At 45.4% G+C, this 12,500-nt stretch overlaps 1 protein-coding gene across 1 annotated transcript in view; it reads left to right on the top strand.

Moving 5' to 3' along the window:
• NSD3 (nuclear receptor binding SET domain protein 3) overlaps positions 1-12,500 on the top strand; it is a 4,286,093-nt gene that overhangs the window by 313,411 nt on the left and 3,960,182 nt on the right. Inside the window, exon 2 of the mRNA XM_044084319.1 lies at positions 3,605-3,706. The gene's annotated coding sequence lies outside the window, so the exon portion shown is untranslated. The remainder of the gene's footprint in view (positions 1-3,604; positions 3,707-12,500) is intronic.

Genomic DNA, 12,500 nt, shown 5'->3' with positions numbered 1-12,500 from the left:
AAGGTTCTTGGAGACCAGTTCTTGATCTTTCTTTCCTGAATCAGTCTTCTGGATCACATAATCAGTTCTGTCTCTTACCCTTTGGGCTATCCATTGCTTCAAGAGTGCTCATTAGGTGTCCAGCTACTGTGCAGATTGCAGGTCATCTATATTTCTCTTTAATTAGATGACTTGCTTAAGAATCTCTCCCTTGGTTAAGGGATCTCCCAAACAAATTGGGATTCCAGGAGAAGTCCTTTTTGACTCCTTATCACAGGATTATTTTCTAGGGTGCCTGCTGGACATCTCACTATAAAGAGCTTTTCTTCTGCATAAGAAAACTGATCTGTATTTAGATTTATTTCTAGGGATTTCACTTAGATACTTTTGTCTCAGCCAGGGAAATCTTCAGTGTTCCGGATCTCATAGCATCCATGATTCTCATGATAATTTTTGCAGGACTCCATGTGGGAAAGATCCAGTGGTATCTAAAACCTGTATGGTTCCAGGATTCTACACCCATTGACCTTTCACATAACAGTTTTAGAATTTGTAAAAAGGGAGCTCGTGATTGAGCCATCAAATTTCTCAGAATCCAGATCTCCCATTTCCCCCCTCCTGTTCCAGCACAGTCGATCACAACACATGCCTCAGACTTTGCCTACAAAGTAGTATCAATGGGCATAAAAGTGCAGGGTCTTCGGAACAAAAGACAGACCAAAACACACAGACATAAAAGATGCTTGCTGTTATTAATGCTCTTAACTGTCTAAGTCATCTGTGGTCTCCAGGAACTCTTCATGTTTACAGATAACACCACAGTCTTGTGGTATATAAACAAGCAAGGGGAACTGGATGTTACACACTTGTGCAGATTAGCCATTTTAGCAAGTGATACAGCTTTACAGCATAATCTCACTTTTACATGCTTCTTGCATCCTGTCAGAGCAAAATTGTGTGGCAGACAAGCTGAGCAAGACCAGTGCAGACCCTCATAAATGGAAACTGAATTGGTGGTTTGCCAAGATTTGATGTACTTTTGGGTGAGCACACCAATTAGATCCTTTTGCCTCTACTGTAAACAAATGGCAAACTTATATTTCAGGACTCCATGCAAGAAGGCTTGGAAGACAGATACATTTTCTTTTCCTTGGACAGTTATGTTTCTTTACTCCTTTCCACTGATTTCAGTGATGGTACTTCTAAAGATTCAGAAGGATTCCCTAAAGATTGTGGTGACTCCTTTTTGACCCAGGCAGCAGTGGTTCTTATAGACATGGCCAGGAGCAATTATCACAAGCTTCCTCATAGACTGGAGTTTACTGATACAAGATAAGGGGTGTTTGGTACATCCAGACCCCAAACAACTGCAATTGACTGCCAAGATGATAGGGTTTTAATACTTTTTATGCACCTGTTTTCTGTAGGTGTGCAGGTGTTAATGTAGACTGGAAAACCGTATATTAGCAAATGGAAAAGGTTTTCTAGTTGTGGCAAGAGAAGAATGAGCATCCATTCATGGTTAGTGTTTCACTGTTTTTTTTTCAGGATATGTGAGTGTAGCAGTCCTGTTTTACTACTCTTTCAAGGTTCATTTTTGGCAATTTCATCATGTCTGCCCATGGATCCCCCACTTTCAATAACAGTCTTCTGTAAAAATGTTTTTGAATAGGGTTTTGCATAAAAAGCTCCCCAGAAAACCAGTAGCTTCTCTTTAGAATCTTTATTTTATGTTAGAAAATATAATTGTCTTGCTCGATTTGAATCAAGTCGTCAGGCTGACTTGAGGTTCTTAACATGGAAAACTGGTGTTACTTATTGCTCTGACCTCTGCAAGAAGAGTATTTAATGGTGCATCATCCTTCTCATTTACCACAAAAATAGGGTTTCCTTGAAAACTAATCCTCCTTTTTATGCCTAAAGTTGTATCTGAGTTTTCTTTAAGCCAGTCTATTCATCTGCCCTATTATTTCCAGAACCTGAAAGTCAGGGAGAAAGAGTGTGCCATACCTTAGATATCCATAGGCAATTCCAGTATCATCTTGTCAGAACAAAACTTTTCAGAACTTCTGATCAGTTGTTCCTTTTATTCCTACCTTCACAAGAAATTGACAGCCTTTGTCAAAGCAGTCTATTGCCTTTTGTTATTTCCAGTACAACAAAACTATTCCAGCCCAGGTCATAGCTCACTCTGTTAGGGCCTTGGCTTCATGTGTTGCTTTTTGTAAAGGGTTGGATTCTAGAAACAGCAACTTGGTCCTCTGTGCATACTGTACAACCTACAGTAAACTACAGTCCATCTCCAGGTCTAGGGCAGGCATTGCTTTTGCTCCTGGACCCTTATCCTTCCTCCTATCGGTTATTGTAAACTGTGGTAAAGTACCCATACATTTTAGGCTATTGGAGCTGTGTTAATTATGATGAACATAGTAGAGTTGTGCAAATACACTTTCCATAACAGTAGGCTGATGTAGTAGACATCCCCAGTAAATATTTTGCCAGGATGTGGACATATATTTTGTTTTCTTTTTCTAGCATTGCCTTGTGTGAGCTTAGCATCCCACTCTCTGTTGGCATGAATGTGCCAAAGGGGATGGTGTCCAAATTCTACTTTTATTTAGCTTAGCTCGAGCTGACTAACTAGTTGGGCGAGTGGAACCTTTGGAACCTGGCTGGCTGTTGTTTCCTATGTATGATATAACCTATATAGCCTAGTCTACTGCAGCAGTGATCATGTGAACATTTACTAAGGCAAGTTTACTTGCCCAACTGAACTGTCTTCAGCTTTACGTAATCTTTCCTATTTTTCTGTTAAGGTTTAATACTACAACTACTGAGATTTTGAAGCAACTAACTTGCATACAATTGTTCTTGACATGCTGTTTCTTAGGCAGTGTTATGTTGTATATTTAGTGAAATATTATATCTGTGACATTCTGACCAGCCTGGTTATATGCAGCTGTTTTACATTTTTTTCATCTTGTAGCTGCTGTTTGCATGCATGCATCATTCCAATATGGCAGTATATCAGGAAGCTGACTCATTAGTTTCTGGTTACTTCACAGTTTAACAGTAGTTTTCAGAAGTATTCTTGTAGCTTGCATTCATTTACTGTTTACTGTGAAAAAGCCTCTGAGTCATTATTTCTATAATTATTAATTGATTTTTTATCAGTGTTTTATTTTTCACTGACTGTATTGTTCATGGTTTCTTTTTTGCATAAAGCTGCTTATATTAATTGCATTTTCCATATGTATGTATATACATACAAAAAAGGTGTGCTTTTATCACCGTAGGCAGTTACCTTTCCTGTGTCATTTTCTAACTACCAATACTTGAATATTTTTCTTCAGCATGTATTTTTGCTTCCTGTTAAAGACCTTTTCTTAAATAAATTAATGTCTCATATTTTTCTTGCATCCTTTAATTGTATGTTTATAATTCATTCTGTGCTTACTCATGAATGGAACAGTGGTAATCACTGTTGCACAATCTATAGTAATTTTTTTTCTAAAGATATTTATACTTTGTCAAGTTATGTAGAGAAGGAGCTACTTGTTTGCACAAAAAACCCTCTGTCACAGAGTTTCAGCTCAAGGACTAACAACTGTTTGTACTGTTGCAGAACATAAAAGGGACCATGTTCTCCTACATTGGTGTGTACAGGCCCAAATCTTGCTGGAAAGAAGTCATTGCTTTTGTAATTTCATGCTCCACAAGATGCAAGGTAAGGGGAAATAACCCAGTGGAAGTATGCTTATTTACAACTGTACTGCAGGCTATTAAGTAGACTGATTGCTGAGGCCAGCTAATGCATTGATGTTAAGTTGTCAAACTCGCCTTCATTCTTGTTGGATGGGTTCGGAGCCGATCCTCGGCTCCGATTCTGCACTTGCTAAGCTCGAGAGCTAATTTTACCAGCTCGAGGCAACCCTATATCCCATGATGCAAGGCGTGACTACCCCAGATCTCGTTTGCCGCTTCGCGAAGAGGTCTCCTTTTACCAGCTCAGGTAAAATTTAGTAGTTTTGTACTAAAAGTCAGTCAGGAAAATTTCCATTTTCCTTATTTCCTTTTCTTAGCAGTTAGAGTTAACTAAGTACCTACCTATCTTGCCCTATATTACCTTTCTGTTTGTATTAGGGATAGTTTTTCCTACCTTCAGGCCTTAAGCCTCCCTTCTATTATTTTTCTGTCAGGAAGTCTGTGTGTCTTAGTCAGTTTTCTCCACCTTTATTAGTTAACTGTGTGACTGGTGTGTGTGTGTGTGTGTGTGTGTTTTTTGTGTTGGCATACAATGTCAAAAGAAGTAAAGGTCTCAGGCTTCAAGAAGTGTGACTCGTGCTGTCAGAAAATGTCTCTGACAGACGGTCACACTTCTTGTGTGTACTGCCTGGGGCCTTTATACCTGCAGGACTCCTGTGCTATTTGTCACTCCTTCAGCCAGAGAGTCCTGCAAGAACGTAGAAATAAATTAATTCTATGTGGCTTGTTGAAGTCAGAGGGTTCCCCGACCAAGACTGGGTCGGCAAAGCCCTCTAAGCCACCTAAAGCCCAGGCTGTGGCTCCTATGCCTTCGGCGGTGGTTCCGACTATTTCGGAGTAGAGATCGGCTCCGGCTGGAGCCGATCTTTCTATCTTTGAGGTGGTGGTATCGGTGCCGCCTGGCTCCGATACACTTGCACCTATGTCGATGTCGGCTCCGGCCAGAGCCAACGTATCCTTGACCAGGACTGGTGCCGATAAGCTGTCGGCTCCATCTGGAACCGAAGGGTCTTTGGCTCCGATGGCTCTTTCCAAGAAGAGATCTCGGTCCCTTCCTGGAGTCGAGCACGCTCCGGGATCTCCTCTACTTTCGGAGCGAAGCCATCGGAGTCGATCTTCCAGGTCTTCCAGGCTGTCAGACCATGACTTGGAGAGGGTGGTAAGTAGACTGCTGAAGTCACAGGCACTGGCCCAGATGCTCCATAGCCTGTCTCAGCAGACGACCGCTATCCCTCATCCCCCTGAAATTCCTCCTCCGACTCTCCTTCAGAGTTCGGAGCCGGAGCTCGAACGCTGACCGTGGGTGCGCTGGAACCGATATTTCCTCGGCTGCCTCCGATTTCCTCTATGAGACCTTCCTTTGAGGGATCCGGTCGTCGAGTCTCCCTTGTCGGCTCCGAGGGGGCGAGTGGCATCGGACCCTTGTCCGACCCTGCTCTCCCTCTTGGAGCTTCGGCATTGGTGAGCTTGGCACTGACATTGGCCTCGGAGCCTTCTCTTTCGGCGGTACCGGGGATTCCTGTCTCTTCGGAGCGGGAGTCTTCTGGCCTCCCTGGGAGGGGAGCCTTTGAGGTGATGAGGAGTGTTCTAGCCCCGGAGCTGAGTCAACGGTCAATTCCATTAGCTCCTCCCTCTTCGGTGCCTGTTGATGTCTCTTCCCATTCTCTTGCTCCCGGACCCAGAGATCCATCGCCCCAGGTTTCCCCATTGGGAAGAACTTCCTCTTCCGAGGTTTCTCTTGATCCTTCCGGAGAACCCCCGCGTAAGAGGACGTGCAAGAGGAAGCACACAGACTCCCCCGAGTCTACGACATCAGATACCGACTTAGATGAGTCGGAGGGTTCCCCATGGTCCCCCTCTGAGGATGTCTCCTTTTCAGACATCCTGGAACTCCTTAAGCAGAGGGGGAACTGGCCTTCCATTAATCCCTCCGAGGATGAGTCTGTATACCTGGAAGCTTTTGGATCTCGACCCTCCACCTCCTGGGTGTCTCAGCCTTTCGGACCCGCTCATGCAAGTGGTGGCTCGGAAGGCATGGGCGGCCCCGGATTCTGTGGAACCAGTCCCCAGGAGGCCTTCTAAATTCATCACGGCCCCCGCAGACAAACAGTTTCTCACCAAGGGGTGTCCCTGTTGATGCCATGGTGGTGGCGGCTGCCACCAAGAAGGAACTTGCCGATCCTTCTGTACCTGTCCATCCTCCTAACAAGGACTCTAGGACCATGGATAGGTACGGTAAGCGGATGTTTTCTTCAGCGACCTTCGCTATGCGCTCGCTGAACTATCTCTGTCACTTTACCCGGCTTCAGAGAGAGATTCTCAAGGAACTAGGTGAGGTAGTTCAGGATCCGTCAGCTGCTGGGGCTCAAGAAAAGATTGCCTCACAGCTCGGAATCCTAAATTCTATAACTAACTCCTCCATGCGGCTCATTACTTATGCAGCCGATGGGGCGAGTATAGCCGCAGGCACAGGAGTGGCACTTGGGCGTCAGTCCTGGATGCGGCTTTGTAATTTTGCGGACCCCTTTAAGGCTTCCTTCACTAATACTCCCTTCGATGGTTCGGCTTTGTTCGGGCCTCAGGTGAAGGACACATTGACCAGGTGTGAGCAAGACGGCAAGACTCTTTCTGCCGTAGGAGTCCATTTCTCCACCCCTTCAAGACCCTATCCCAAAGGTCAGAAGGTAGGGAAAATGTGGTTCCGTAAATCTCAGGGAGTCATGCCGGACGCACGTGGTCAGTTTACCCCCAGAGGCAGAGGGGGTAATAACAATAGATGCCGCCCTAGTGGCAGAGGGGGTCCGCAGAATCAGGGCAGCAGAGAGCCTCTCTCTGATGAACCCTTCCAGCATCCCTGAGGTGTTGCCCGACTGTCCACCCTTGAAGGCAGTCGGGGGAAGATTGTCGCTGTACCCAACAGCCTGGCTCCTTTCAAGACAAATGGGTACAGTCGATCATATCCGAGGGTTACAATATCCCTTTCGTGAGATGTCTTGCTCCTCATCAGTCCCTCCCGGACGTTTCACCCGGTCTAAGGGAGTTGGCAAAGCTGGAGGTATCAAAGCTCCTAGCAAAAAGAGCCATCCAACTAGTACCAGCAGACCAGGTAGGATCCGGAATCTACTCAAGATTCTTTTTGGTTCCCAAAAAGACGGGAGATTGGAGACCAATTTTAGACCTCAGCAAACTAAACAAGTTTGTCAAGAAGTCAAGGTTCCGGATGGTCACGCTTCAGTCCATTCTATCCTTTTTGGGCAAGGACAACTGGATGTGCTCAATAGACCTTCAGGATGCGTACTATCACATAAAAATTCACAGGCGCTCCAGAAGGATGTCCTTCAAGGATGCATCTGCAGTCCTTACAAATGGGTTGTCCTGTCGTCAGGCAGCCCTTTGGTCGGCCGGATTCCAAAGTCTGGGTCTGGCTTTGGCTGGTGTCGCACTTCACCCGACGTCATAGCTGCAGTTCTTCGGGTATAAAGGCAGCAGCCGACGCCATTTTCCTCAGTCTTTCTTGCCGCTGCCCAAGCAGAAGCTGTTCGCAAGTGCCGGGTCGGTCAGATCCAGAGATTACTACTACCGAATACTACTTCAAGACTTCTAAAAGCTAAGTACCCCGTTGGGGACTCTTTCTTGCCTCAGCCGATGTCAGAAAAAGTGAATAACTGTTTAACTTGTGGGAAACAAATCCCTCATAAAGATTTCCACTCTTACTGCTTACCTTGTTTAGGCCCAGACCACGACGTAGCAGCTTGTCTAGCCTGTGCTTTTTAACCGACGGACGCTTAGACGCCGGTCGGAGTTTGCTGAGCAGTTTTTCGGCTCTGATTTTGCCTATATTATGCCGCCGGATCCTCCGACTACACAAATTACCAAAACGCAAGAAAAGGACCGACATCATGGGTCCGCGGTTTCGGCCGAAACCGCGGTTAAGCAAACCACGAGTGTCTCGGTTTCGGCCGAAACCGAGCAAGCGGTTCTTTCTTCAGCCGAAACCATGCCTTCTACCGAGGCCTCTTCTAACCTGGTAGAATCGGCTTCTGAAATCCAACCTGCTGTTGTGGTTTCTCAGGAATTATCGGACACTATTCCCTTGGATATGTCAACCCCTGCACGTGGAGCTGCTAGGCCTCCTGCAGCCATGTCCATTAAGGTTTTTGCCAGGGCTAAAGCAGCTAAAGCTACTAAGACTGTGCCTGTTAAGCCCCCCTCTCACAGGCCCAGCTCCAGTTCCCAAATGCTTTCTCTGGCAGAGGATCTCATTTCTTTAATAAGGGGATCCCAACCTCATCCAGACAGGGCCTCTCATCCACCTCCAGAGAAGAGACCTAGAGCAGAGCCCCCTGAGCCAGTGTCCACGGATGATTCCTCTGATGATTCAGACAATACAGACCCTCCAGAGGCTCCTTATTCTCCTTACGAAGACTCTGATGCTGAAGAGTCGATTCCTTCTGCCTCTCCACCTGAGGAATTTTCCTTTGGGGAAACCTTACATGCCATGAGGGAACAATTTCAGTGGCAGGGCCAAGATTTCTCAGACTCCAGGAAAAGGCTTAGGACCTTTTACATTTACCACAACATAGGCCTTTAGCTATACCTCCAGTTCTTTCTGTTGTAGATGATGCATTTAATGATGCTTGTACTGCTCCTGATTCTTTACCTCCAGCCCCTGCTAAGCCCGATAGGTTCTACAGGGTCCCGGACACACATCACCATTTATACAAGGCTCCTTTGCAGATCCCAGACTATCTCCCAGGGGCCTAAGGCAGTAGCATCTACCTCTGCTAAAATCCCTCCCTCTGAAAGGGAATCCAGGTCCTTAGAGAGATGGGGTAAAAAAGTATACACCTCTGCTACTCTGTCAGCTAGGGCCTTGAACTGTCAATTTCATATGATCCAATATCAGGAGTTTATGCTTGATCAGTTAACTAAGAAACTGTCCTCTGATGAATCTTTAGATAAGAAATATGTTCTGGAAATGGTGCATAACATTCAGCAAGTTAGTAACCGTTCTTTAAAATGCGGCTATGATGCACTGGAGGCTTCCTTTAGATCAGCCATGACTGGCACAGTTATCAGAAGGCATGCATGGTTGAAAGAACAGGCCTTGCCGGACCATGTCAAATCAAAACTATTAGATGCTCCCATGGACAAGGTCAATTTATTTGGTTCTCCTGCTCAGCAGGTACTGAAGAAAATGGAAGAGAAGGCAAAATCTGTACAAACAGTGAAAGACTTCTTACAGGTCCAACCTCCAAGGTTTAGCAGGAACTGGCCCTCCAAAATTGGTCCTTTCCAGACTCCTCTAAAGCACAGAGAGGCAGGAATAGGCGTTCAAGAGGCAGAAATCAATCCAGGGGTGCCTACAGGGGACGCCAGTGGCAGGGCAACAACCAGCGAGGCACAGACACAGCCACTACCACTGCAACAGGACAATCACAGTGACTTGGCTCTGGCACCGCCTACCAGGGAACAGCTAGCAGCACCCTTAGGCGGAAAGCTAGCCTTATTTTCAAGGAACTGGCATTACATCACAAGGGACAAGTGTATTTAGCAAACTATAAACCAAGGTTACAGGTTTCATTTCCATACTCTACCAGGAAAAAGTGGAATGCCAAACCTACCACCAAATCAAAAGATAGAAGCTCTAAAACAAATAGCTCAATTAGTAAGAATGAGAGCTGTGGAAAAGGTACCATCTATGGAACAAGGAAAGGGATTTTACTCCAGACTCTTCCTGGAACCAAGAAAAGAGAAAAAATGGAGGCCTATTCTCGACCTGTCCGCTTTAAACACATTCCTCATTGTTCCAAAATTCAAAATGCTGACTCTACAGCAGCTTCTTCCCATGCTGGGCAAGGAGTCTTGGCTGGTAACTCTAGATCTCAAGGAGGCATACCTGCACGTCCCCATACGACCAAATTGCAGAAGATACCTCAGATTTCTTGCAGGATCAGAGCATTATCAATTCTCAGCATTGCCCTTTGGCTTATCTACTGCGCCCAGAGTGTTCACGAAATGCCTGGCATCAGTAATCGCTCATTGCAGACTTCAGGGAATCCAAATTTATCCCTACCTGGACGACTGCCTCATACAAGCGGACAACAAAAACAAGCTAACAGAAGAATTACAAAGAGTCATTTACTTGCTGCAAGCCCTGGGATATACAGTCAATATAAAAAAGTCAAGGCTGATACCATCCCAAAGAATAACCTTTTTAGGCGCAGAGCTAGACACATCAAAGCAGATGGCATTCCTAACTGTAGAAAAACAAGAACAACTTCCTCTACTTCTTGGCATTAACAAAGCAGAACCATCTAACAGCAAGAAAAGTACTGCAAGCCCTGGGCTTCATGGCATCCTGCATAATTCTGGTCCCTCATGCCAGACTGCATATGAGAAAGCTACAGTGGTACCTGAAGAATTTATGGTCTCAACACAAACACAGCCTAGAAACCAAAATTCCACTAATACCATGCCTGAAGCAAGAGTTCCTATGGTGGGCTCAGGCCTGTCAATCGAACACAGGTTTGCCCTTCTACAGCATTCAACCAAGCCAAACCATCACAACGGACGCCTCAGACCTCTGTTGGGGGGCCCACATGCTGGACAAGTGCATACAAGGCTTATGGACTCAAGATCAACTGCACCTGCACATAAATCTAAAGGAAATGCTGGCAGTAAAATTGGCAATCCAGACATTCAGACCATTCCTCCAAGAAGGACAGTTGATGATAAGGACAGACAACACCACAGTTATGTGGTACATCAACAAACAGGGAGGCACACATTCATACCCTCTATGCCGGATGGCACTGGACCTATGGAATGTGGCTCTGAGCTACAACATTCAGTTGCAAGCAATTTTGTACCGGAAAAGAAAACATTCTAGCAGACATATTAAGCAGAACTACCACGGATGCCACGAATGGATGCTGCACCCGACATCTTCAAAGCCATCACAAGAAAATGGGGACTACCACAAATAGACTTATTTGCATCCCCACTCAATCACCAGCTAAAGAAATTCTGCACAAGGACGTACTCACCCACTTGCTTGGAAGGTGGACTCTATCTTCAGTTGGAAAACCTGACAGCATATGCATTCCCACCACTTCCTTTGATGCACAAGGTGCTATTGAAGATCAAAGAGGAACGTCCACGGATCATTCTGATAGCTCCAGACTGGCCAAGACAACATTGGTACCCATTACTGAGGAGCATGTCTCGGGAACAAATGTGGACACTACCCCTGATCCCATTGCTGTTAACACAGAACAGCTACAACATCCTGCATCCAAACCTGAAAACTCTGCAGCTGACTGCCTGGAACATTACATAAGAGCAACTAACCTAAATTTATCCCAAAGGGTTAAAGACATTATCCTTGAGACTCGCAGACCTTCAACAAGAAAGAATTATGCAGCAAAATGGAAAAGATATCTCATTTGGAGTACTGCAAAGGGAAAAGATGTGTCACTGGTAAACCTAGCCAACATCCTGGAGTACTTGGCAGAGCTCTTCCATACAGGCCTGTCCTATTCCTCCATCAAGATACACGATCAGCTATTTTCGCAGAATACAGCTTGAACCCCTGTCTTCTCACATCCTCTGCTCAGGCAGTTTCTGAGAGGAATTAAAATGTAAACCTCCTAGGAAACCACCATTGCCAGCATGGGACTTGAACTTTGTGCTAGAAAAATTGACACTTCCTCCTTTCGAACCAGCAGCAACAGCAGAATTACAATACTTATCCTGGAAGACTGCTTTCCTGCTGGCAATCACCTCAGCAAGAAGGGTCTCTGAACTACAGGCATTAATGGCAGTGCAACCCTTCCTGATCTTCCATCAAGACAGAGTGTCCATGAGAACAAATCCTACATTTATGCCTAAGGTGGTATCCAGAGTGTCTTTAAACCAGGCTATCCACCTACCTACATTCTTCCCCAACCCACAGAACAGGGAGAAAGACTGTTGCATACCTTGGATGTGCATAGACAATTACGCTTACTACCTGGACAGGACCAAGTCCAATAGAAAACTGACCAGCTTCTGGTAGCATATGCAACAGGAAGGAAGGAAAAGCAATTTCAAAACAGACAATCTCCAAGTGGATAGGAAATTGCATTAGATTTTGTTACTCCTTCCACGGAAAGAAAACTCCAGAGAACATCAGGCCTCACTCCACAAGGGCTACAGCCACTACTACAGCTTTCTTACGAGGGGTGGCTACCAAGGACATTATAGAGGCTGCTACTTGGACCTCCGTGCATACATTTGCCAAGCATTATAATTTACCTTTATACTCTAGATCCCGAGCAGGTTTTGCCACTGCTGTTTTGCAAGGGATCCTAGCTACACCATAATCTCTCTTTTCCTCCTCCCCTAGTTTGGCTATGGTATTCTACCCATTTAGGACTGCAGATGCATCCTTGAAGGACATAGTACAGTTTTGTACCTACCATAAATGTAGATGTCCGATAGGAATGCATCTGCAGTCAGGATTACCCACCCGCCTTCCCTCTGTGGTACTCCTAGGTATTTGCCATCTTCAGCTAGCTTGGGGATCTATTATGGTGTATTTGTTTGTATATATGTACATACATGCTTATTTTATGTGTTTGTTTCTGCTATTTGGAAACATTGGCATTTATCCAAATTTAGCCATCCAAGAGGGCACCTGGCATCTGGGGCAAGAAACACTGAGGAAAATGGCGCCGGCTGATGCCTTTATACCCGAAGAACTGCAGTTGAAC

This window comes from Protopterus annectens, chromosome 9.part0 (assembly GCF_019279795.1).
Source record: "Protopterus annectens isolate FY-2018-M chromosome 9.part0, PAN1.0, whole genome shotgun sequence".
Classification (NCBI taxonomy): domain Eukaryota; kingdom Metazoa; phylum Chordata; order Ceratodontiformes; family Protopteridae; genus Protopterus; species Protopterus annectens.
This window is presented reverse-complemented; position numbering and strand designations above follow the sequence as displayed.